The 24,247-nt window shown below is 38.3% G+C and overlaps 1 long non-coding RNA gene across 1 annotated transcript in view; it reads right to left on the bottom strand.

Moving 5' to 3' along the window:
* LOC119525580 overlaps positions 1 to 22,848 on the bottom strand; it is a 75,607-nt gene extending 52,759 nt beyond the window's left edge. Inside the window, exon 1 of the long non-coding RNA XR_005214980.1 lies at positions 22,767 to 22,848. This is a non-coding gene — a long non-coding RNA (uncharacterized LOC119525580). The remainder of the gene's footprint in view (positions 1 to 22,766) is intronic.
* Positions 22,849 to 24,247: the final 1,399 nt, after the last annotated feature.

Genomic DNA, 24,247 nt, shown 5'->3' with positions numbered 1-24,247 from the left:
CAGCCTCCCCATTTCCAGTCTGACAAGAGGAGACAGCTACTCAACCTCCAGCATGCTTTGAAGAAACAGCTTCCTGACATTCAGTCTGCCCTGAGGAGCCTGCCATCCAGCCTCCACCTAGAGAGATTAACCCTTCAGTTCCTGGTAAAACTATAATCATGTCCCCTGAGGATGCAGCCCTCACTTCTCTGTCTGGAGAGATTAATCCTGTTTCGCAAGATGAAACAGGAACAGAATGTCCTGAGGTAAATGGCTTGAGGGATACTTCTAATTCTTTTCCTGATCCACCCCCAACAACCAGACTTTGCTTCAAGACCTATAACTAGACTGAAGCCCCAACAGGTCCCAAAGGGTGAAGTAAAAAGTGTGATACATGAGGAAGTATGCTATACTCCAAAAGAACTGCATGAGTTTTCCAATTTATAAAGAAATCAGGGGAATATGTGTGGGAATGGATATTAAGGGTGTGGGATAATGGTGGAAGGATATAAAGTTGAATCAGACTGAAATTATTGATGTGGGCCCATGAAGCAGAGATTCTGCATTCAATGTTGTAGCTCAAGGGGTTAGAAAGGGCATTGATGGTTTGGCTGTTTGGCTGAAACATGGATCAAAAGGTGGCCAACATTCCCTTAGGTTGAAATGTTGAAACTCCCCTGGTATAATGTAGATGAGGGGATTTAAGGGCATAGAGAAATTGTAATGTTAGAGTGGATTTTATCAGGACTAGGAGGAATAAATTTGTGAGACTAGTTGCTTCATCCCTGAAGAGCTCTGTAGTTGCCTTTCTCTGTAGGTCAGATATTACTGTAGGAACTGCTGTCACTGAGCTGGAATCCTTAAACACAATGGGGAAAATTGGATCCTGAGTTGGCAGAAACCACATGGGAGCAGTTGATCACCAAAGACAAGATGGGTATGGCTACCATAATGGACAACAGGTTGAAAGCAGCAGTCAAAATAATCTGACTTGCAGAGACTTATGGCATTGGCTGGTAGATCATGACTACCTAGAAGTAAAATAGATGGGAAGTCTACTAAATTCTTGTATAATTTGTAAAAAGTGGAATTCTAGATCAAGTGAACAACAGCCTATCTTGAGCTACAAAAACAGAGAGTCATGGCCACTTAACCAATTCACAGATTTGAGAACATTTACAGACCCAGAGCCCCTTGAATGCTTGGATTTTGGATACAACATATTCCTCATTTGGGTGTGATACTCGGGCCCATTTTCCAAGTGAATATAGAAGTTTGTCATTTTGAGTGGGGACCAGAACAAGATGAGGCTCTGTGACAGGTCCAGGCTGCTGTGTAAGCTGCTCTGCCATTTGGATCATATGATCCAAGTGACCCACTAGTGCTTGAAGTGTCAGTGGCAAGTAGAGAAACAGCTGTGGTGTTTGGAATCTTTGACAGGCTCCTATATGAGAAACACAATGCAAGCCCTTAGGATTTTGGCATAAAGACTTACCATCCTCTGCAGATTACTCTCCACTGGAGAAACAGCTTTTGGCCTGCTATTTGGCCTTGGTAGAGAGAGAACACTTAACCATGGGTCACAAATTTACCATGGGACCTGAGTTAACTATCATTAGCTGGCTGTTGTCCAACCTGCCAAGCCATAAAGTTGGCCATGCACAGCAATACTCCATCATAAAATGGAAATGATATATATGAGATAGGGCTTGAGTGGGTCCTGAAGGCACAAGTAAGTTACATGAGGAAGTAGCCCAAATGCCCATGGGTCCCACTCCTTCCACCTTACCTTCTCTTTCCTAGCCCACAGCTATACTACCTTGAAGAGATTCTTACAATCAGTTGACTGAGGAAGAGAAAACTCCACCTGGTTTACAGATGTTCCTATATGATATGCAGGCATAACCCAAAAGTCGACAGCTGTAGAACTGCAATCCCTTTCTGGGATATCCCTGAAGGACAGTAGTGACCAGAAATCCTCCCAGTGGGCAGAATTTTGAGTGGTGCACCTGGTTGTTCATTTCCTTGGAAGGAAAATTGACCAGAGATGTGTTTGTATACTGAATCATGTGCTGTTGATAATGGTTTGGCTGCATGGTCAGGAACTTAGAAGGAATATGATTGGAAAATTAATGACAATGAAGCCTGGGGAAGGGTTATGTGGATAGATATTTATGAGTGGGCAAAAATCATGAAGATATTTTTGTCCTGTGTGAATGCTCACCATAGGGTGACTTCAGCAATGGAATATTTTAATAATCAAGTGGATAAGATGACCCATTCAGTGGATACCATTCAGCCTCTTTTTCCAGCCACTCCTGTCACTGCCTAATGGGCTCATGAACAAAGTGGTCATGCTGGTAGCGATGGAAGTTATGCGTGGGCTCAGTAACATGGACTTCCACTTACCAAGGTTGATCTGGCCACAGCTAATGCTTAGTGCCCAATATGCCAGCAGCAGAGACCCAGACTCAGTCACTGATATGGCACCATTCCCCAGGGTGATCAGCCTGCTACCTGGTAGCAGGTTTATTACATTGGACCACTTTCTTCATGGAAGGAAGAGTGATTTGTTCTCACTGGAATAGGCACATACTCTGGATATGGGTTTGCCTTCCCTGAATGCAATGCTTCTGCCAAAACTACCATCTGTGGAGTTACAGAATGCCTTATCCATTGTCATGGTACTCCACAGAGCATTGCTTCTGACAAAGAAACCCACTTCACAGCAAATGAAGTGAGGGAATGGGCCCATGCTCATGGAATTCTTTGGTCTTACCATTTTCCCCATCATCCAGAATCAACTGGGTTAATAGAATGGTGGAATAGCCTTTTGAAGGCAGTTACAGCACCACCTAGGTGGCAGAACCTTTTGGGGTAGGGGCAGTGTTCTCCAGGAGGCTGTGTATATGCCCTGAATCAGCACCCACTCTCTGGGACTAATTCTCCCATAGCCAGAATTCATGGGTCCAGGAATCAAGGGGTAGAAAGAGCAGTGGCACAACTCACTATCATTCCTACTGATCCATGAGGAAAATTTTTTGCTTCCTGTCCCTGCAACCTTAAGTTCTGCAGGTCCACATGTTCCAAAATGAGAACTGCTTCCACCAGGAAACACAACACACTTTCTTTGAACTGGAAGTTAAGATTGTCACCTTTCCACTCTGGGCTTCTCATGCTTCTGAATCAATGGGCAAGGAAGGAGACTAATGTACTGTCTGACTTGATTGATCCCGACCCTCAAGGGGAAATAGCACTGTAACTACATAATGGAGGTAAAGAAGAGTTTTCCTGGAATACAAGAGATCCCCTAGGGCATCACTTAGTACTACCATGCCCTGTGATTAAAGTCAATGGAACCCTGCAAAAACAATCCATGCAGGACTACCACTGGGAAAGAAACTTCAGGAATGAAGGTTTGGTTCACCCCACCAGGCAAAGAACCATGGCCACCTGAAGTGCTTGCTGAGGGTAATGGGAACATGGAATAGGTAGTGGAAGAAGATAGTGATAAATATGAACTATGACCACATGACCAGTTACAGAAATAAGGACTGTAATGGCATAAATATTTCCTCTTTGTTTTGTTATTATTGTTTGTTTTTGCCTGTAAAGAAAATATCTTTGTTTTCTTCTCTATCTTGTCCTCTTATCATATCAAATAACCTGTATTGTTCATCTCACAGTATTTAAGATAAAGGAGAGCAAGTTTATGAGTCAATGTCACCCAGGGACTTGCACACTATTCTGGAGAGATTTAGTGCATTTCTGGTTGTACACAGGACAGCTGAATATTGTTAGGCAAAATATATATCTGTTATTGTGCTCTACTTGGAGATGAAGAGTTTGGGATTCTTGGCATTGGTATTGCTGTCTGATTTTTTATGGTGTTTTATTTTAATTTAATTTTTTTGTGGCTTTCTGTCATATTTTTCTTTTTCTTTTTACTTTTTTCACCTTTTCCCCTTTCTTTGTTGAAGATATGGGAATGTCTTTATAAAGATAGTGTGGGTGAATGCATTTCTTTGTGATGGAACAATTGATTATTTACTTTAGATAGAATGTATGGTGCATGAATAAAATCACCTAAAAACAAATAGAGGGATACAAGTGTGGAGAAAATGTTGAGAAAATGATGTACCTAAGCACCATTAGTAGGGATGTAGAATGGTGCAGCCCATCTGGAGGGCAGTGTGGTGGTTCCACAGGAAGCTAAGCATAGGGTTGCCATATGGTCTTGCAACTCGGTTATTGGGTATATACTTGGAAGAAATGAAAAGAGGGTCACATATAGACATTTGCACAGTGGGGTTTATGGTATCAGTATTCATGACTGCAGTGGATGGAGGTGGCCTAAGGCTATAACTACTGATTAATTGAATGGCAATCTGTGGTGTATACACAAATGCAATATTGAGCTGCTACAAGAAGTGAATGGATATTGAGGACAGTATTTTGAGTGAAACAAACCAAAAATTAAAAAAAAAAAATTAGAATGCCTCACTAATACAGACTAAATATAAAGTGCAAGCTCTGAGAATTGAATCTGAGAGCACAGGTTATCAGGAGAAGGATTACTAGAAAGGTTCCTAGATTGTAAGCTCTTAAAATAGTTACAATTTATTTCTGATTTGTAATGGTTATATCTAAATTCTGAGATGCTGAGCTCTTTGTCTATAATCTGGTCAGTTCCTGGAATTTTGGGTAGCTGTGTGACATCTGAGACTCAGAGCCAGAATCTGGCAGCTACGAATGTCAGCATTATCCCATACAGCAAAGTTAAGGAGATCAGACTTCAATTTGAGATATGAATGAAATGGACTTCTTTAGGACTAACTTAAATTAGACTAAAGGATTAAGGATGATATTGATGGTGTTTTTTAAACTTCAACTTCTATCTGAGACCAAAGAAAGAGATGTTTATTAGGCACAAAATCTATGTTTTTGTAACACACCATATAATTTAACTTGTATGGTCAGACATAATTACATGGAATTATGAATAGGGAGTCAAATCTGTTCGGTTTGTATGGGTTAATTTGCAAATTCAATGTATTCCAGAGTAATTTGGGCAGAGAATAAAGATGTATTCACAAAGCCCCCTTGGGGGAAAATGTGGGAATATTAAATTTACCCACCTGGGGAATTAATGATATTCTCACTGGCATAGATGGCTACCAATTTAGAAGGCCTAGACCTTGATTTTTGGGCTTGCCCTTATGAAGCTTGTTACTGCAAAGGAGAGGCTAAGCCTACTTAAAATTGTGCCTAAGGGTCATCCCCAGAGAATCTCTTTTGTTGCTCAAAATTGGTGTCTTTCTCTAAGCCAACTCTGCAGTAAAATCCCTATACTCTTCCCTACATGGGACACAACTCCTAGGGGTGTAAATCTCCCTGGCAATGTGGGACATTACTTGCTGGGATGAGCTTGGCTCTGGCATCATGGGATTGAGAATGCCTTCTTGGATGAAAAAGGGGAAGGGTAAGGAAACAAAATAAAGTTACAGTGGCTGAGAGGTCTCAAATAGAGTTGTGAGGTCATTCTGGAAGTTATTCTTATGCGTTACATAGATATTCCTTTTTAGTTTTTAGTGTATTGGAATATCTAGAAGGAAATACCTGGAACTGTTGGACTGCAACCCAGTAGCCTTGATTCTTGAAGATGATTGTATAACTATATAGCTTACACTGTGTGACCATGTGATTCTGAAATCTATGTGGCTGTCATTCCCTTTATACCATGTATGGACAGATGAATAGAAAAATAAGGACAAAAAATAAATGAATATTCAGGAAGGGTGGGGGAATAGGATGACTTTGTTGCTCCTTTTACTTTAACTTTTATTCTTATTTTTTGTGTGTGTGTGGTAATGAAAATGTTCAAATATTGATTGTGCTGATGAATGCACAACTATATGATAGTACTGTGAATGGCTGTACACTGTGGATGATTGTATGGTACGTGAATTTTTCTCAAGAAAATTGTACTTAAAAAAAAACAGAAAAAAGAAAAGCAGGGCAATGCCCAGGACAAATTTCAGCTGTCATTCAGAGAGTTCAGACCCCAGGGGCTGGAAAGCAGAAACAGTTTAATTCTACATTCAGGGTCAACCTATGTCTCAACCAGGATGTCACAGGACAGGGTCTGTTGAGAATTAAAGGCACTGTAACCCTTTATGTTGGCAGGGAGCTGTGGGATGAAAAGTGCAACATTCTGGGCAGGATAGAAAGAGCACAAAAACAAAAGGCTTCATGGGAAATACTGGTACCCTACTGGGTCTCATCTCCAGGTAACTTTGATACAGACTACACCATCTTCCTGAGTTCTGGGCCTCTCTTATCTGGGAAAATCTGATTGGGTCAGATCTTATCTGGAGAGACTATTCTAAAAAATTGCATGTAGGCAGGAAAGAACTAGAAAAACAAGAGATGAAAAATTCTGATCAGTTAAACAGAAGCAATGCTAGAGGTCTAGAATAAGTTGAACTGAATGTCAAAGAACAGATAGAGAACAAAGGCAGCCAAGAAGAAAATCCTAGGTAAAAGAGAAAACCACCTCCATAATAAACAAATCAAGGAAATCAGATGCTTACAAACAAGCAAAATATCAAATTCACACCAGGAAGCATGAAAATGTGGCTCAGTCTAAGGAAAAAACTAACACTCAAAATTAGATACATGACTTGAAACAACTCATTAAAGATGTTCAAACAAATCCTCTAAATAAAATCAATGCAATGAAGGAATATGTAGCAAAAAGCTAACGATATAAAGAAGACACTGAATGGCCATATAGAACAACTCAAAAGCTTTAGAAAGTAAATGACAGAACGTATGGGAATGAAAGGCATAATAGAAAAGGTGAAAAATAAAATGGAGACATGAAACAGCACATTTGTAGAGGGAGAAGAAAAGATTAGTGAATTAGAAGATTAGACATCTGAAATCCTACACACAAAAAAAGAGAAAGGAAAAAGAATGGAAAAATATCAACAGGATATCAGAGAACTGAATGACAACATGAAGCTCACAAATATACATGTTATGAGTGTCCCAGAAGGGAAAGAGTAGGGAAGGGTGGCAGAAAGAATAATAGAGGAAATAACACTGAAATTTTCCCATCACTTTTGAAAAACATAAAGTTAGAGATCCAAGAATTTCAGCATACCCCCAAAAAAATAGATCTGAATAGACCCACTACAGGACACTTACTCATCAGATTGGCAAATGGCAATGACAAAGAGAATTCTGAAAGCAGCAAGAGAAAAGCAATCCATCACTTATGAGAGAAGTTCAATAAGACTATGTGTGGCTTTCTCAGCAGAAACCTTGGAGGTGAGAAGGCAGTGGTCTGACATATTTAAGATATTGAAAGAGAAAAACTGCCAACCAAGATTTTCCTATCTGGCAAAACTGCCCTTCAAATATGACACAGTTTAAAATATTTTCAGAGCAACAGATACTGATAGAGTATCTGACCAAGAAATTGGCTTTACAGGAAATTCTAAAGGGAGCACTACAGGCAAAAAGGAAAAGAGAGGAGAGAAAACTTTGGAGAAGAGCATAGAGCTGAAGATTATCGGTAAGAGTAAAAAGAGAGAAAAAATTAAACTGACATATAAAAACCAAAAGACAAAATTCTAGAAGAAACTACTGCTTTACAGTAATAACATTATATGTTAATGGATCAATCTCTCCAATCAAAAGAAAGTCTCTCAGAATGGATTAAAATAGGACTCTTTGTACTGTCTAAAAGAGACATGCTATAGAACCAAGGACAAAAATAGATTGAAAATGAAATGCTGGGAAAAAGATATTTCATTTAAACAACAACCAAAAAAGAGTGAGGAAATCTGTACTAATATCAAGAAAATTATGCTTCAAAATAGAGACAAAAAGGACATGTTTTAATAAAAGGGACAATTCATCAAGAAGACATAACAATCATAAATATTTATAAGCCAGAGTACCCCAAAATACATGAGACAAACACTGGCAACCTTTAAGGGAAAAGAAATTAGATACCTCTGCAATAATACTTGAAGTCTTCAATACAACACTTATCAGTGGAAAGAACATCTAGACAGAGGATCAATAAGGAAACAGTGGGTTGACGTGTATGATATATGAACTAGACTTGAGAGACATTTACAGAATACTGCATCCCCAAACAGCAGAATGTGCATTTTTCTCAAGGGTTCATGGATCATTCTCAAGGATAGACAACATGTTGGTAGGCAAAGCAAGTCTCAATGAATTTTCAAAGTTCAAAATTATACAAAACACTTTCTCAGATCATAATGGAGTGAAGTTGGAAATCAACTGGCATAAGGCTGGAAAATTTACAAATTATTGAGGCTAAACAGCACAGCCTTAAAGAACAATTGGGTCAAGGAAGAAATTACATAAAAATCAGTAAATATCTAAAGGCAAATGAAAATAAGAACACAAAATATCAAAGCTTATGGGATGCAGCAAAGACAGTGCTGAGAGGGAAATTTATTGGCTTAAACACCTATATTAAAAAAGAAGAATGGGCAAAAACACAGGAATTAACTGCTCCCATGAGGGAACTAGAGTAAAAATCAGCAAACTAACCCCAAAGCAAACAGAAGCAAGAAACAACAAAGATAACAGCAGAAATATATGCAATCGAAACAATGAAAACAAGAGAGAATCAACAAAACAAGAAGTTAGTTCTTTGAAAGATCAACAAAATCAATGAACCCTTATCTAGGCTAACAAAAAAAAAGAGAGTGGGTTCAAATAAATAAAATCAGAAATGAGAAGGGCAACATACCTACTGTGACCAAGAATAAAGGAGACAATGAGAGAATTCTATGATCAACTATTTGCTTATAAACTAGACAACTTAGAGGAAATGGAAAACTTCTGAGAAAATTATGAACAACCAAAATTGACTTGAGAAGAATTAAAAGACCTCAACAAACTAATCACAGGTACAGATGAATCAATCATCAAAAACTTCCAAAAGAAAAGGTGGGGCAAGATGGTGGAATGGTGAGTTGTGGAATTTAGTTACTCCTCTAGGGAAGATGGTAAATAGCCAGGACCTGTATGGAACAGCATTTTGGGGGACTTCTGTGACTGCACATGCATCATACACCAGTCTGGAACAGGTGGAATGGCTGAGATCTCAGTGAAGAACTGTAAGTTTCCCCAGCCAGGGGGCTGGTGCCACTTTCCCACAGGAATGGCACACTGTCTAGGAGCTGGTTCCCCAAGGGTAAAAGAAACAATCTGTACTGGGAGCAAGGAGGAGGGTTCAACCAGGCCCCAATTGCAGAATTAATTAACAAATTCAGACTGCTAAAAAAGAGCTCCAAGCACAGATAAACCCAGAGCAGACAATGAAATGAACGGGGAGGATTTGGTCCAGCAGAGAGGAGATGGGGCTAAGAACAGTGACAAAAAACTGAGACTTTTGGAGTTGGAAGTGTTTGGAATACTGGAAAACAGCTGGGTTCCAAGAAAAGAGGGCACATAGAAATGGATACAAACACTGGCTCTTGTTTCCAAACCCAGGGATCTGGGTTCTGGCTATGAAAATGGTTTTGTATTTCTTTTCTTTACTTTCTCTCCAATGTTTTATTTTTTACTTTTCAATAGCCCATCAGAGCTGCAAGAAGCTCAGGTTTCAGCACTGTCTCAGGCATGTGAGGAATTAAAGTTGTCTTAGAGTAACTAGTCAGCTGAAAGAGATAATAACTGGAAGAGAGTATCTTTAAATAGTCTATACTGGAAAGAGATAATACTTGGAAGGGAGTATCTTTAAATAGTCAAAAGTTGTGGGCCGGGGCAAGACCTTGAAAAGATTTTTTTTTTCTTCATTTTTTCTTTTTTTTCCTTTTTTAAACAACTATTCTAAGTAGCTCATTACAGAAAGCCAGAGATATTTGCAATTGGCATCTGGACCCAGGCAAGGGAAGAGCTAACATAGGTCTGAGAGATAAAGCAATAAGTCTAGAGGGGAAGATAATTCCATAAAGGACACAAATTCACCAAACATAGGGGAGTGAGGCTCAGGTTAAGTGGTGTCCCTGCTTTAGAGAACTCAGGCCCCAGGGACTGAATAACAGAAACAGCTTGAATCAGTCATTCCAGTCAGGTACAGGGGTTCAGGCATTGCTGAGAATTAAAGGTACCACACCTCTTCACACTGTTGTGGTGTTGCAGGCTGAGAAGAACCACCTGCTGGACAGGATAGGAAAAGCACAGGGACTAGAGGCTTCACAGGAGGGTCTGACAAACTGTGAGGTTTCATTCTCAGGGAAACTTCACACAGATTACACCCTCCTCCTGAGAACTGGACCTGATTGGAATGGGAAAATCTGAATAAGGTTGAATGTATCAGGTGAGACCCTCTCCATAAAGGTTATATACAGTCAGGGCAAGAAAAAGAAGAAAAGCCAAAAAAACTCTGATCAACTAAAAAGAAGCTATGTTAGAGATCCAGAATAAGTTAAAATGAACACCAAAGAACAGATGGAGTAAAAAGCCAACCAATAAGAAAATCCTAGGTAAAAGTGAAAACCATCTCCAGAATAAACTAATCAAGAAAGATGCTAAGACAGCTAACAATAATGAGTCATATAAGGAAACATGAAACTACAGACCAGCCAAAGGAGAAAAACAACAATTCAACTGACATATAGGAACTGAAAAACTAATTAAGATGTTCAAACAAATCTTCTAAATCAATTCAATAAGCTGAAAGAAAATGGGGCAAAAGAGATGATAGATATAAAGAAGACACAGAATGACTATAAAGAATTCACAAGCTTGAAAAAAACAAAAAGGGCAGAATTATAGGAATGAAAGGCACAACAGAGGAGATGACAGACACAATGGAGAAATACAACAGTAGATTTGAGGAGTAATAAGAAAGGATCAGTGAACAGGAAAACAGGACATCTGAAGTCATACACAAAAGAACAGATAAGAAAATGAATGGAAGAATATGAGCAGAGTTTTGCTGAATGACAACGTGAAGCCCATGATTATATGTGCTATGGGTGTCCCAGAGGAAGAAGAGAAGGGAAAGGGGGCAAAAAGAATAATAGAAGAAATAATCACTGAAAATTTCCCAACTCATATGAAAGACATAAAATTACAGATTCAAGAAGTGCAGTACAGTCCAAACAGAATTGATCCCAATAGACCTACTTCAAGACACTTACTGACAAGAATGTCCAAGGGCAAAGACAAAGAGAGAATTCTGAAAGCTCCAATTGCAGTTTTAATTAACAAATTTGGACTACTGAATACAAGCTACAAGCACAGTAAAATGAGCAAGCAGGAAAGAAATCTTGAGATCTCTCCTGGCAGAGAGGAGGTGAGGCTGATGGAAAAAAATAACTAATAAATAAAAACAGAGGCTTTTGGAGAAAGCTGAGCTCAGAATACTGGAAAATGACTGTGTCCCAAGCAAAGGGGTACAGAGAATTGGGTACATACTCTGATCAACCAGCAAAATTGGGGGCTGGGTGCAAAATGAGACAAAATAGTTTCAGTGGCTGAGAGATTTCAAACGGAGCTGAGAGGTCACTCTGGTGGACATTCTTAAGCACTATCTAGATAACACCTCTTAGGTTTTAATGTATTGGAATAGCTAGAAGTAAACACCTGAAACTACCAAACTCCAACCCAGCAGTCTGGACTCCTGAAGACAGTTATATAATAGTGTAGATTACAAGGGGTGATAATGTGATTGTGAAGACCTTGTGGATCACACCCCCTTTATATAGTGTATGGATGAGTAGAAAAATGGGGATAAAAACTAAAGGACAAATGGGGTGGGATGAGGGATGATTTGGGTGTTCTTTTTTCACTTTTATTTTTTATTCTTGTTCTGGTTCTTTCTGATGTAAAGAAAATGTTCAGAGATAGATTGTGGTGATGAATGCATAACTGTTATCATACTGTGGACAGTGGATTGTATATCATGGATGATTCTATGGTGTGTGAATGTATTTCAATAAAACTGAATTTAGTAAAAAAAAAAAAATTGGGGGCTGAGGATCAGCACTGAAAAGGGGCTTTATTTCATTTTCCTTCTTATCTCCCATTCTAAGTAGCTCATTAGAGAAAGCCTCAGGCATTTTCAATTGTCAGTGCTGACTCAGGAAATGGTTGAGTTAAGAGAGTAAGAGAGATAAAGGAATTCAAGTGCAGGAGATAATTCCCTAAAGGGTTTATGGTCCCTGAGAAAAAAGAGAGCAGGACCCAGCTCAAGTGTCTTCCTTCCCTCAGAGAATTCTGACCCAGGACTTAGGGAAAAATAAAAAAAAAACAGAAACAACTTAAGTTTGGCTTTTGACACCATCAGTCTCTGGCTGGGATAGGGTCTCTTTACACTAGCATGGAACTGCAGGCTGAGAAACACCACCTGCTGGACAGGATAGGAAAAGCATAGCGCCTAGAGACCTCACAGGAAAGTCTTACAACTTTCTGGGTCTCATGTTCAGGGAAATTTTATATCGATTACACCTACTGCATGAGACCTGGGCCCATCTGTTTGGGGAAAATCTGACTGAGGTAATCAAGAAAACCAGGTGCTTAGACAAAATAAAATTGCAAGTCTCAATAGGAAAGTGTAGATATGGTCCAGTCAAAGGAACAAACACACTTTAAATGAGACACAGGAGCTGAAACAACTAATTAAAAATGCTCAAACAAATCTTCTAAATCAAATCAACAAGCTGGAGGAAAATACGGCAAAGCATTGAAGGGTATAAAGCAGACACTGGGTGATCATAAGGAAATATTCATAAGCTTGAAAAAATAAATGGCAGAACTTACAGGAATGACAAGCACAATAGAAGAGATGAAAAACACAGTAGAGACATAGAACAGCAGATGTGCAGAGGCAGAAGGAAAGATTTATGAACTGGAGGACAGGACATCTGAAATCCTGCACCCAAAAGAACAGATAGAGAAAAGAATGGAAAAAAATGACCAATATCTAAGGGAAATGAATGACAAAATGAAGCACATGAATACATGTGTCATGTAACCCAGAAGGAGTAGAGTAGGGAAAAGGGCAGAAAGAATAATGGAGAAAATAATCACTGAAAGTTTCCCATCTCTTATGAAAGACATAAAATTACAGATCCAAGAAGGGCAGCATATCCCAGAGTAGATCTGAAGAGACCTACACCAAGACACTTCATAATCAAATTATGAAATATCTAATAAAAAGAGAGAATCTGAAAGAAGCAAGAGAAAAGTGATCCATCTCATATAAAGGAAGCTTGATAAGTTTATGTGTGGATTTCTCAGTAGAAACTGTGGAGGTGAGAAGGCACTGGTATCATACGTTTAAAGTACTGAAAGAGAAAAACTGCCATCCAAGAATTCTGTATTTGGCAAAACTATCCTTCAAAAAGGAAGGAGAGTTTAAAATATTCTCAGACAGACACAGAGGGAGTTCTTGAATAAGATACCTGCTCTACAGGAAATACTAAAGGAGCACTACAGACATATAGGAAAAGACAGAAGAGAGAGGTTTGGAGCACAATTTTGGGTGATGATAGCACAATAATGTAAGTATACTGAACAAAGATGACTCTGATTATGGTTGAAAGAGGAAGGTTAGGGGTAGTAGAACACCACTACTACCTATAGTGGCCAATGATTGTAATTAAAAGTACAAATATGTTTTTATATGACAGAGTTTTGAAGAAGAGTGTAGAAACGAAGAATATCAGTTAGGGTAAAAAGAGAGACAGAAAAAATAAGATATGAAATATAAAATCCAAAAGACAAAATGATAGACAGTAGACATTACATTGACTTAAGTTAGCCAGAATCAAAAGGACAAATAATGTACAGTCGCACTAATGCAAACTAACATTTATAAGTGGGCCTTGAAAATTTAAGTTGAGAACACAGGTTATAGGGATATAGACAGAGGGTAGAGATCATGAGTCTGATACAGAAGGAGTACATAATGTTCAACTGGATTGATTGTATAGATCCATAAATAAATAGCACAATACTGTTTGATTGTAGCACAATACTGTAAGTACTCTGAACAAAGATAGATGTGAGTATGTGTGAAAGAGGAAGGCTGGGGGCATTTATGATTCCAAAAAGAAAGATAGAAGATAAAGATTGAGATTGTATAATTCAGTGAAACCTACAGAGGTCCATGATGGTAATTAAGTGTACTAATATAAGAATGTTTTATTGTGATGGACAACAAATGAATGTCAACATTGCACAATGTTGAAAACTTGATGGAGTAGGGGAAAATACAATCAGTGCAAACTACAGCCTAGGGTTAACAGAAAAATTGTACTGTTTCCATAAATTGTAACAAAGGCAACAGGCCAAAGCTAAAGGTATATAAGGGTGTTATAAGAGAGTGGTATTGGAATCTTGGTATTGTTGTATGAAAATTTTCATTGTATTTTATTTTTTCTTCTATATTTTTTCTTCTTCAATTTTTCCCTACATTTCCCCTTTCATTGTGGAAAAAAATGGAAATGTCCTCATATATAGTGTGGTGAAAAATGCATAACTATATGATTATAACAAGAATCATTGATTGCTTAAGATGGATTCTATGGGGTGTAAACAAAACTGTTTAAAAATAAACAGAGGGATACAAGTGCTGGAGAAAATGTGGAGAGGGGGATGTACCTCTACACTGTGGATGGGGAAGTAGAATGGTGCATCCCATCTCTAGGGCAGTGTGGTGCTTCCACAGAGAGCTAAGTATGAGGTTGCCATATGTTCTTGCAACCCTGTTATTCATTGTATACTTGGAGGAACAGAGTGGGGTCACAAGTGGACTATTGCACACTGGTGAATACTACACAAATGGCAGTATTCATGATTTGCTATGGATGGAGGTGGCCTAAGGATACATCATTGAGAAACTGAATAGTGAACTGTGGTGTATACATACAATGGGATACTGAGCTGCAGCAAGAAGGAATGAAATTGTGAGGCATTCAAGCAGGTGATTTGACTTTGAGGACAGTATGTTGAATGAAATAAGCCAGAAATGAAAAGACAAACATTAAAACACCTCACAAATATGGACTAACAATAATTGCAAACTCTGAGAGCATGTGTTATCAGGGGAAGGCTTATTGTAAAGGTTCCTAGAGCATAAGATCTTACAGCAGTCACATATATTCATGAGCTATAACAGGTATGTATAAATTCATAGATGCTGAGCTGTTTGTGTGTGACCTGGTTAGTCCCTGGATCTGTGGGAGTTTGTGTGGCACCTGGGATTCAGAGCCAGATTTCAGCAGCAGTGAGTGTTGGCATTGCCCCATGCAGCAACTGTTAAAGAGTCTGAAAAGGAGATCAGACTTCAATTAGAGATATGAACAAAATGGTTTGGATTGGAATAGATCAAACTAAGGAATTGAGGTTGATATTACCTGTGTTTTAAAACTGCTTCTGTGTGGGACCAAAGGAAGAGATGTTCATTTGGTGCAAATATACATTTTCTGAAGCACACTATATAATTTAATTTGTATTGTCAGCTTAATCAAACACCATATTACATGATACCTTGAATAGGGAAAGAGATCAGTTGGTTTTTATGGGTTAGCATGAAGCCCTGATATATTTCAGACTAATTTAGGCAGGGAATAAAAACTATTTGCAATGCCTTCTTGAGAGACTGGTGGAAAATGTGGAAATATTAAATTTCCCCAGCTGGTGAATTCCTGATATTCCAGCAAACATTGGGTATTACCAGTATTTTGGGCCAAGCCCTTGATCTTGGAGCTTTCACTTATGAAGCTTGTTACTGCAAAGGAAAGGCTATGCCTACTTTTAATCGTGACTGAGAGTCACCCCCAGAGAACCTCTTTTGTGCTCAGATGTGACCCCTCTCTCTAAGCCAACTCAACAGGTAAACTCACCCCTTCCACACCCTATGTGGAACATGACTCTAGGGGAGGAAATCTTGATAACATGCAACATGACCCCCTGGGGATGATACTGGCCCTGACATGGCATCATGAAAGTCTTCTTGACCAAAAGAGGAAGAGAAATGAAACAAAATAATGTTTCATTGGTTAGGAGACCTCAAATGGATTCAAGAGGTCATTCTGGAGGTAAATCTTATGTATTATATAGATATGACTTTTTAGTTTTTATTTTATTGGAATAGTTAGAAAGAAATATCTGAAACTGTTGAACTTCAATCCAGTATCCTTGAGACTTAAAGATGATTGTATAACTATATAGCATATATGGTGTGAATTTATGACTGTGAAACCCTATGGCCCACACTCCATTTCCCAGTGTATGGAAAAATGAATAGAAAAACAGGGACAAAAAGAAAATAAATAATAGGGGGGAGAATGAGCATGAGATGTTTTGGTGTTCTTTTTTACTTTACTTTTATTTTCATTTTTCAGAGTAATGAAAATGTTCAAAAACTGATGGAGGTGATGAAAGACAACTATATGATGATATTGTGAATAATTGTACACTTTGAATGATTGTATAGTGTATGAATATATTTCAAAAATGCATTAGATAAATAAATAAAACAGCATGGTACTGGCATAAAGATAGATATACAGAACAGTGGAATAGAATTGATTTTTCAGAAATAGACACTCTCATCTACGACAATTGATCTTTGATAAGGCAGTCAAGCCAATACAACAGTGGCAGAACATCTTCTTCAATAAATGGCATTGGAGAATTGGATATCCAAATCCAAATGAATGAAAGAGTACTCCCTTTTCACACCTTATATAAAAATTAACTCAAAATGGATCAAAGACCTAAACATTAGTGCAAAGACTTTTAGAAGAAAATATAGGGAAATATCTTAAAGATCCTGTGATAGGAGGTGGTCTCCTAGACCTTATACCCAAAGCATGAGCAACCAAAGAAGAAATAGATGAATGGGATCTCCTCAAAATTAAACACTTTTCTACATCAAAGGAATTTGTCAGAAAAGTAAAATGGCAGCCTATGCAATGGGAGATGATATCTGGAAATCATATATCAGATAAGAGCTTAATATCCAAAATATATAATGGGATCCTACAACTCAATGACAGAAAGACAAACAACCCAATTAAAAATGGGCAAAAGACATGGACAGACACTTTTCTGAAGAGAAAATACAAATGGCTCAAAAACATATGAAAAGATGCTCAACCTCATTTGCTATTAGGGAAATGCAAATCAAAACCACAATGATATATCATCTCACCCCTAATAGAATGGTCATTGTCAAAAAATACATAGAAAATTACAAGTGCTGGAGAAGATGTAGACAAAGAGGCACTGTTGGTGGGAATGTAGTATGGAAGACAGTGTGGCAGTTCCTCAGGAAGCTAAGTATAGAGTTGCCATATGATTCAGCAATTCTATTACTAGGTGTATACTCAGAGGAACTGAAAGCTATGTCACAAAAGCATATCTGTAAACTGATGTTTACAGTGGCATTATTCATGATTGCCAAGAGATGGAAACAGCCTAAATGTCCATCAATAGATGAGGGGATAAATAAAATGTGGTATATACATATGATGGAATATTATGCAGTTATAAGACAGAACAAAGACATGGACATAGTACAATGTGATGAACCATGAGGATGTTATGTTGAGCAAAATTAGCCAGAAACAAAAGGACAAATAATGTATGGTCTCAGCAATATGAAATAACACCAATTAGCAAACTTTGGAAGTTAAAGCTAGACCACAGGTTATCAGGAGATAAAAAGATGGTAGAGATTGGGCATTTGGTGCTGAAGGAATATAGAATGTTCAACAGGATTGATTACATAGATCCAGAAATAAATACCACAAAACTGTGTGATAGTAGCACAATATTGTAAGAACACTAAAAATTATGTCTGTGAGTAAAGTTGAAAGAGCAGGGCTATGGGCATGTATGACACCAGAAGGAAAGATAGATGTTAAAGACTGGAACTCTATAACTTAGTGAAACTTCAAGTGGTCAGTGATGGTGACTAAATGTACAAGTATAAAAATGTTTTTACATGTGAGTGAACAAATGCATATCAACTTTGTAAACTGTTGGAAAAGGTATGGTATTGAGGAAAAATATCAATTCAAACTGGAGTCTATGGTTAATAATAACATTGTAATATGCTTCCATTAAGTGTAACAAAGCATACAAAAGCTAAATGTCTATGAGAGGGTGATATAAGGAGGGGTATGGGATTCTTGATGTTAGTGTTGTTACTATATTGTATTTTATTGTGTTTTTTCTTTTATCTTTATTATTTTTAAAATTTTTCTTGGAGTAATGAAGATGTTCATGTGCTGATTGTAGTGATGAACCATTGATTGTACACTGTGGATCATTGTATGTTATGCAAATATATTTCTATAAAATTGCAGGGAAAAAATAAACTGATACAGGTGCTGGAGAAAACATGGAGAGAGGGATGTACCTATTCATTGTTGGTGGGGAAGTAGAAAAGTGTAGTCTGTCTTTAGGACAGTGTGTTGGTTCCACAGAAAGCTAAGAATGTCAGTGCCATAAAGCCCTGCAACCTCATTACTGGGATTATACTTGGAAGATCTGAGGGCAGAGACATGAATGGACATTTGTACACTAGTGTCTATGGTGGCAGTATTCACAATTTGCAGTGGATGGAGGTGACCTAAGGGTGCATCAACTGATGAACAGAATGGTGAACTGTTGTGTATGCATACAATAGAATATTGTGTGGCTGCAAGAAAGAATGAATTTATGAGACATGCAACTAGTTGAATGGATCTTGAGGACAGAATTTTGAGTGAAGTATGTCAGAAACAAAAAGACAAACATTTTAACACCTCACTAAAATGGGCTAAATATAATGTCTAAACTCTGAGACTTGAATATTATAGCACAGGTTATCAGGGGAATGCTTATTGTAAAGATTACTAGATTGTAAGCTATTACAGCAGTCACATCTATTCCTGAGTTGTAATAGTTGTCTCTAAATTGTGTGATGTTGAGCTCTTTGTATATAATCTGTCAGTTTCTGGAACTTTTGGTATCTGTCTGACACCTGAGACTCAGAGGTAGAGTTCAGCAGCTATGAATGTTAGTATTACCTCATACAGCAGATGTTTAGAAAGTTGAGAAAGAGTTCAGACCTTCAATTAGAGATATGACTGAAGCAGATCAGGTTAGGACTAAGGGAAATCAGGCCAAAGAGTAAAGGATTATATAGACTGTGTTTTAAAACTTCAACTTATGTGTGAGACCAAGGGAAGAGATGTTTATTTGGTGTAGGATCTATATTTTCTGTAGCACACTAAATAATTTGATTTGTATTGCCCACTTATTCAAACATTATAATTACATGGAACTTTGAGTAGGAAGTGAAATCTGGTAGGTTTATACAGGTTAGTGTGAAATCATGATATATCCCAAAATATATTGGGCAGAGAATAAAAATGTATTTGCAGGGCCCCTGTGAGGAACTGGGGAAAAATGCAGAAGTATTAAGCTTCCCTTCCTTGATTATTGCTGATAATCTAACAAACATTGAAGACTAACAATTTAGTAGGCCCAGCTCTTGATCTTTGGGCTTGCCCTTATGAAACATTTTATTGCAAAGGAGAGGCTAAGCCTACTTATAATTGTGCCTAAGATTGTCTCCTAGATTACCTCTTTGTTGCTTAAATGTGTCCTCTCTCTCTCTAAATCCACTTGTCAGATAAACACACTGCCTTTCCCCCAACATGGAACATGACTCTCAGGAGTGTAAATCTCCTTGGCAATGCAGGACATGGCTCCTGGGGATGAGCCTGGACCTGGATTGTGAGGTTGAGAAAATCTCCTTGACCAAATGGGGAAGAGAAATGAAACAAGATTAAGTTTCAGTGGCTGAGAAATTTCAAATGGAGTCAAGAGGTCACTCTAGATGGTATTTCTATATGCTATATAGATATCCCTTTTAGTTTTTAGTGTATTGAAATAGCTAGAAGAATATACCTGAAACTGTTGAATTGCATCCCAGTAGCCTTGATTCTTGAAGATGATTGTATAACTATGTTGCTTACATGGTGTAACTGTGTGACTGTGAAATCGTTATGGCCTCACTTTCCCCTTATCCAGTGTATGGACAGATGAATAGAAAAATGGGGATGAAAGTTAAATGAAAAATAGGTTTGGAGTGGGTGATGGGATTTTTTACATGTTTTTTTTTACATTTTTACTTTTTATTTTTTGGAGTAAATAGTATGTTCAAAAATTGATTTTGGTGATGAATGTATAACTATATGATGGTAATGTTAACAATTGATTGTACACTGTGGATGATTGCATGGTAAGTGAATACATCTCAATAAAAGTGCATTAAGAAAAACTCCCCCAAACAAAATACCATGACCAAATGGCTTCACATGTAAATTCTACCAATTAAAATAAATCAGTACCAATGCTGCTCAACCTCTTGAAAAAAATTTAAGGAGAGGAAAAGCTACCTAACTCATTCCTATGAATATATATACAAAAATCCTCACCAAAATACTTGCAAAATGAATATTACAGCACATCAAAGGGATTAAACAAGATGATCACTAGTGTGTGTACATTCCATGGAATACTGAGTGATTGCAAGAAAGATAGAAGGTGTGAGGCATGCAACTAGCTGAATGAAACTTGCAGACATTATGTGGAGTGAAATAAGCCAGAAACAAAAGGACAAACATGTCAAGTTCTGACTAATATAAACTATCTCCAATGAGCAAATGTTGAGCATTGAATTTGAGGGAATAGGTTATCAGGGGATAAAATGTGGACAGAGAATGGGTAATCAATGATGCAGGAGGACAGAACTGTATTAACTCATTCTATGAAGCCAACATCAACCTAATACCAAACCAGATAAATTTACTACAGGAAAAGAAAATTACAGACCAATTTCTCTAATGTATATAGATGCAAAAATTCTCAAGAAAATACTTGCAAATTGAGTGACATCATCAAGAAGACAAAACAAGTACCAAAAATCTCTCCCCAGAAAATAAATGAAATATAAAGGACAATTCTGAATTACTCAGAACTTTGGAGGAAGGCATAGATTGGAGAAGGTCCATATAAATACTGTATTGAAGACAGAGATAAATATCAGGTATCAAACTCCTGTCCCAGAACAGGAAGTCCTCTCCCCTTCTCTTCTGGTTTGCTAATGCAAAACAGAAATGGATTGGCTTTTACAAAAGGGGTTTATTTGGTTATGAAGTTACAGGTTTAAGGCCATAATGTGTCCAAGGTAAGGCATCAAAAACAGGTAACTTCACTGGAGAAAGACCACTGGCATCCAGAAAACCTCTATTAGCTGGGAAGTCATGTGGCAGGCATCAGTTGTGTTTCAAAATGGCATTCTCCAAATGTTGCTCTTGGGGTATTTTGTTCTATCTTAGCTGCAGCTCTTCCAAAATGTCACTCTCAGTTGCTCCCTCTGTTTGTCAGCTGTTTTATATGGCTGCAGTAATTTAATTAAGACACACCCTGAATGGTTGGGGTAACAACTCCATGGAAATTATCCAATCAAAGGTCTTGCCCACAGTTGACTGTGTCACATCTCCATGGAAACACTATCAATAGGTTCCAACCTAATCAACACTAAAATGACCCCCCCCCCCCACAAGACTGCATTAAAGAACATGGCTTTTTCTGGGGTACACAATGTATCCAAACTGGCACATTCCACCCCCTGGACCCCAGCAAAACATGATTTTCCATATACAAAATACATTCACCACATCCCAATATCACAAAAACTTAAATTATTTTAGTAACAATAGGTAAGTGCAAGATCTCATCAAAATCAGTTACAGGAGTCATCTAGTCCTAAAGGAAAATTTCCCTCTGGCTGTGGACCTGTGAAACTTACAAAAAGTTATCTGCTTCCAATATACAAAGGAGAGACAGTCATAGGATAAGCATTCCCATTGCTATAAGGAGAAACTGAAAGGAAAATATGGTTTAAGGGACCAAAACAGTTCCTAAAACCTGCAGGGCAAACTCCATTAGATTTCAAAGCCTGAGAGTCATTTATAGAATGATGTTTTATCCTTGGGGCTAGATAGAGTGGGAGTCCATCCCTTTCCAAGGGCCTTTGCAGCCAACTTCTCTCCAAATGCTGGCGTGAGTTCTCCAACAAATCCACATATTGGGGAAACCACCTTCTCAGCCCCACCTTCCTCAAATATTGGTGTGCCACCCAGACTCTGCCTCTCCAGGGCAAAGGCTTTCCTTTCTCCAAACAGTGTGGTGGCAGCCAGGCTCTCCCCAATCCCCAGGGAATATGCTCCACCCTCTCTGGGGCCTGGGTCGGCAGCACTCTTCCTGAGCATTGAGGTGGAAGACCCACCCTTGACCTCTGGGGCAAATTCACCCTTTCCATGTGCCTCCATGGAAATTATCCAATCAAAGTTCTTGCCCACAGTTGATTATGTCAGTTCTCCATGGAAACACTCAATCAATAGGTTCTGACCTAATCAATATTAAAATACCTACCCCTACAATATTGCATTAAAGAATACAGCTTCTTCTGGGGTACATAATATAGTCAAACTGGCACACCTCCCCTTCACTTGGTCTCTCACAGCAGCTGGGATTCCTCACACAGGGAACACAGAATATAAATTCTTTCACAGTAGTGAGACAGACCCCACCATTTGGAGACCCAGGGCACAGGGGAGGACATTTCAAGGCCCACATAAATAAGAGACAAAGAATCAGAAAAAATCATGGGAAGAGTTGTTTTCCAACACTGGGTCTGAAAGCCCTTTACTCACCCCTGAAGAAAACAGCAATGGGTGGCAGTTTCCTTGACTGTGGGATGGCTGAAAACTGGTATATCTGGTTGGGTCCTCTACCTCAAATAAAAAATAAAAAAAAATAGAGAGTTTTTGTAGTTGGATGAATTTAGAATAACAGAAAAGGGCTAGCATTCCAAGGAAAAGGGGCACATGTAAGTGGGTACCAACTCCCATCTGCAAACCAGGGAACTGGCATATGGCTCTGAAAAGGGATTTTTTGTTTCTTCTTTTCTTGTTCTTCAATGCTTTACTTTTTTGCTTTTCAATAGCCCATCAGAGCTTCTGCTTAAACACTGCTCTGGGCAAGGGCAGAATTAAAGATGTCTCAGAGTAACTATTCAGGTGAAACTGACACTAGCCTAAAGGATGTATCTTTAAATAGCCTATACTGGGACTGAAAAAACTTGGGGGCTGGGGAAAGGTCTTGAAAAGGGATTTCTTTTTCTTTTTCTTTGAAATAAGTATTGTCAGTAGCATATTATAGAAATCCCCAGATATTTGCCACTGGACTCTGGACCAGACAACAGTGAAGCAAAGATAGGTCTGAGAGACAAAGCAATGAATCTAGTGGGAGAGACAATTCCCAAAAGGGTATAACTTCCCCAAGAAAAGGGGGTATTTTCCAGCTCAAGTTGTGGCCCTCCTTCAAAGAACTCAGATGAACTCAGACCTCAGGGGCAGGAAAACAGAAACCAGCATGAGTCAACCATGACCCTGGCAGTGACAGGATCTGTGGAGTAATAAAGACCTTTGTGACACATCTTTACACTAGGGGGGAGCTGTGGGATAACAAGTGTCACCTGCTAGACAGGATAGGAAAAGCACAGAGACTAGAGGCTTCACAGAAGAGCCTGACAACCTTCAGGCTCTCATTCTCAGGGAAATCCCACACCCTCCTCATGAGAACTAGGTCTGTCTGAACTGGGAAAATTCGATTGTGATTGACCATATCTGGGGAGAAACTCTCCAAAAAGTTTACAGAGAAGCAGGGCAAGAAACAGAAAAACAAGAGGTGAAATATTTTGATCAACTAAACAGAAGTTATGTTAGAGGTTTACAATAAGTTGGACTGAGCAACAAACAACAGAGAGAACAAAGTCTACCAAACAGAAAATCCTAGGTAAAAAAGTGAAAACATCTCCAGAATAAACTAATCAAGAAAATCAGGTGCCTAGACAGCTAAAAGTAACTTGTAATACTAGGAAACATGAAAATATGAACCAGCCAAAGAAAGAAACTAACATTTCACCTGAGATACAGGAATTGAAACAACAAACTAAAGATGTTCAAACAAATCCCCTAAACTAAATCAATGAGCTAAAGGAAAATGTGGCAAAAGAGATGAAGAATATAGGAAGACACTGGATGAAAATAAAGAAGAATTTGTAAGCTTGAGAAAACAAATGGCAGAATTTATGTGAATGAAAAGCACAATAGAAGAGAAGAAAAACAATGGA

The sequence above is a fragment of the Choloepus didactylus genome (genome assembly GCF_015220235.1).
Source record: "Choloepus didactylus isolate mChoDid1 chromosome 25 unlocalized genomic scaffold, mChoDid1.pri SUPER_25_unloc2, whole genome shotgun sequence".
NCBI lineage: Eukaryota > Metazoa > Chordata > Mammalia > Pilosa > Megalonychidae > Choloepus > Choloepus didactylus.
Note: the sequence above shows the minus strand (reverse complement) of the source record. Positions and strands in the feature narration are given on the sequence as shown.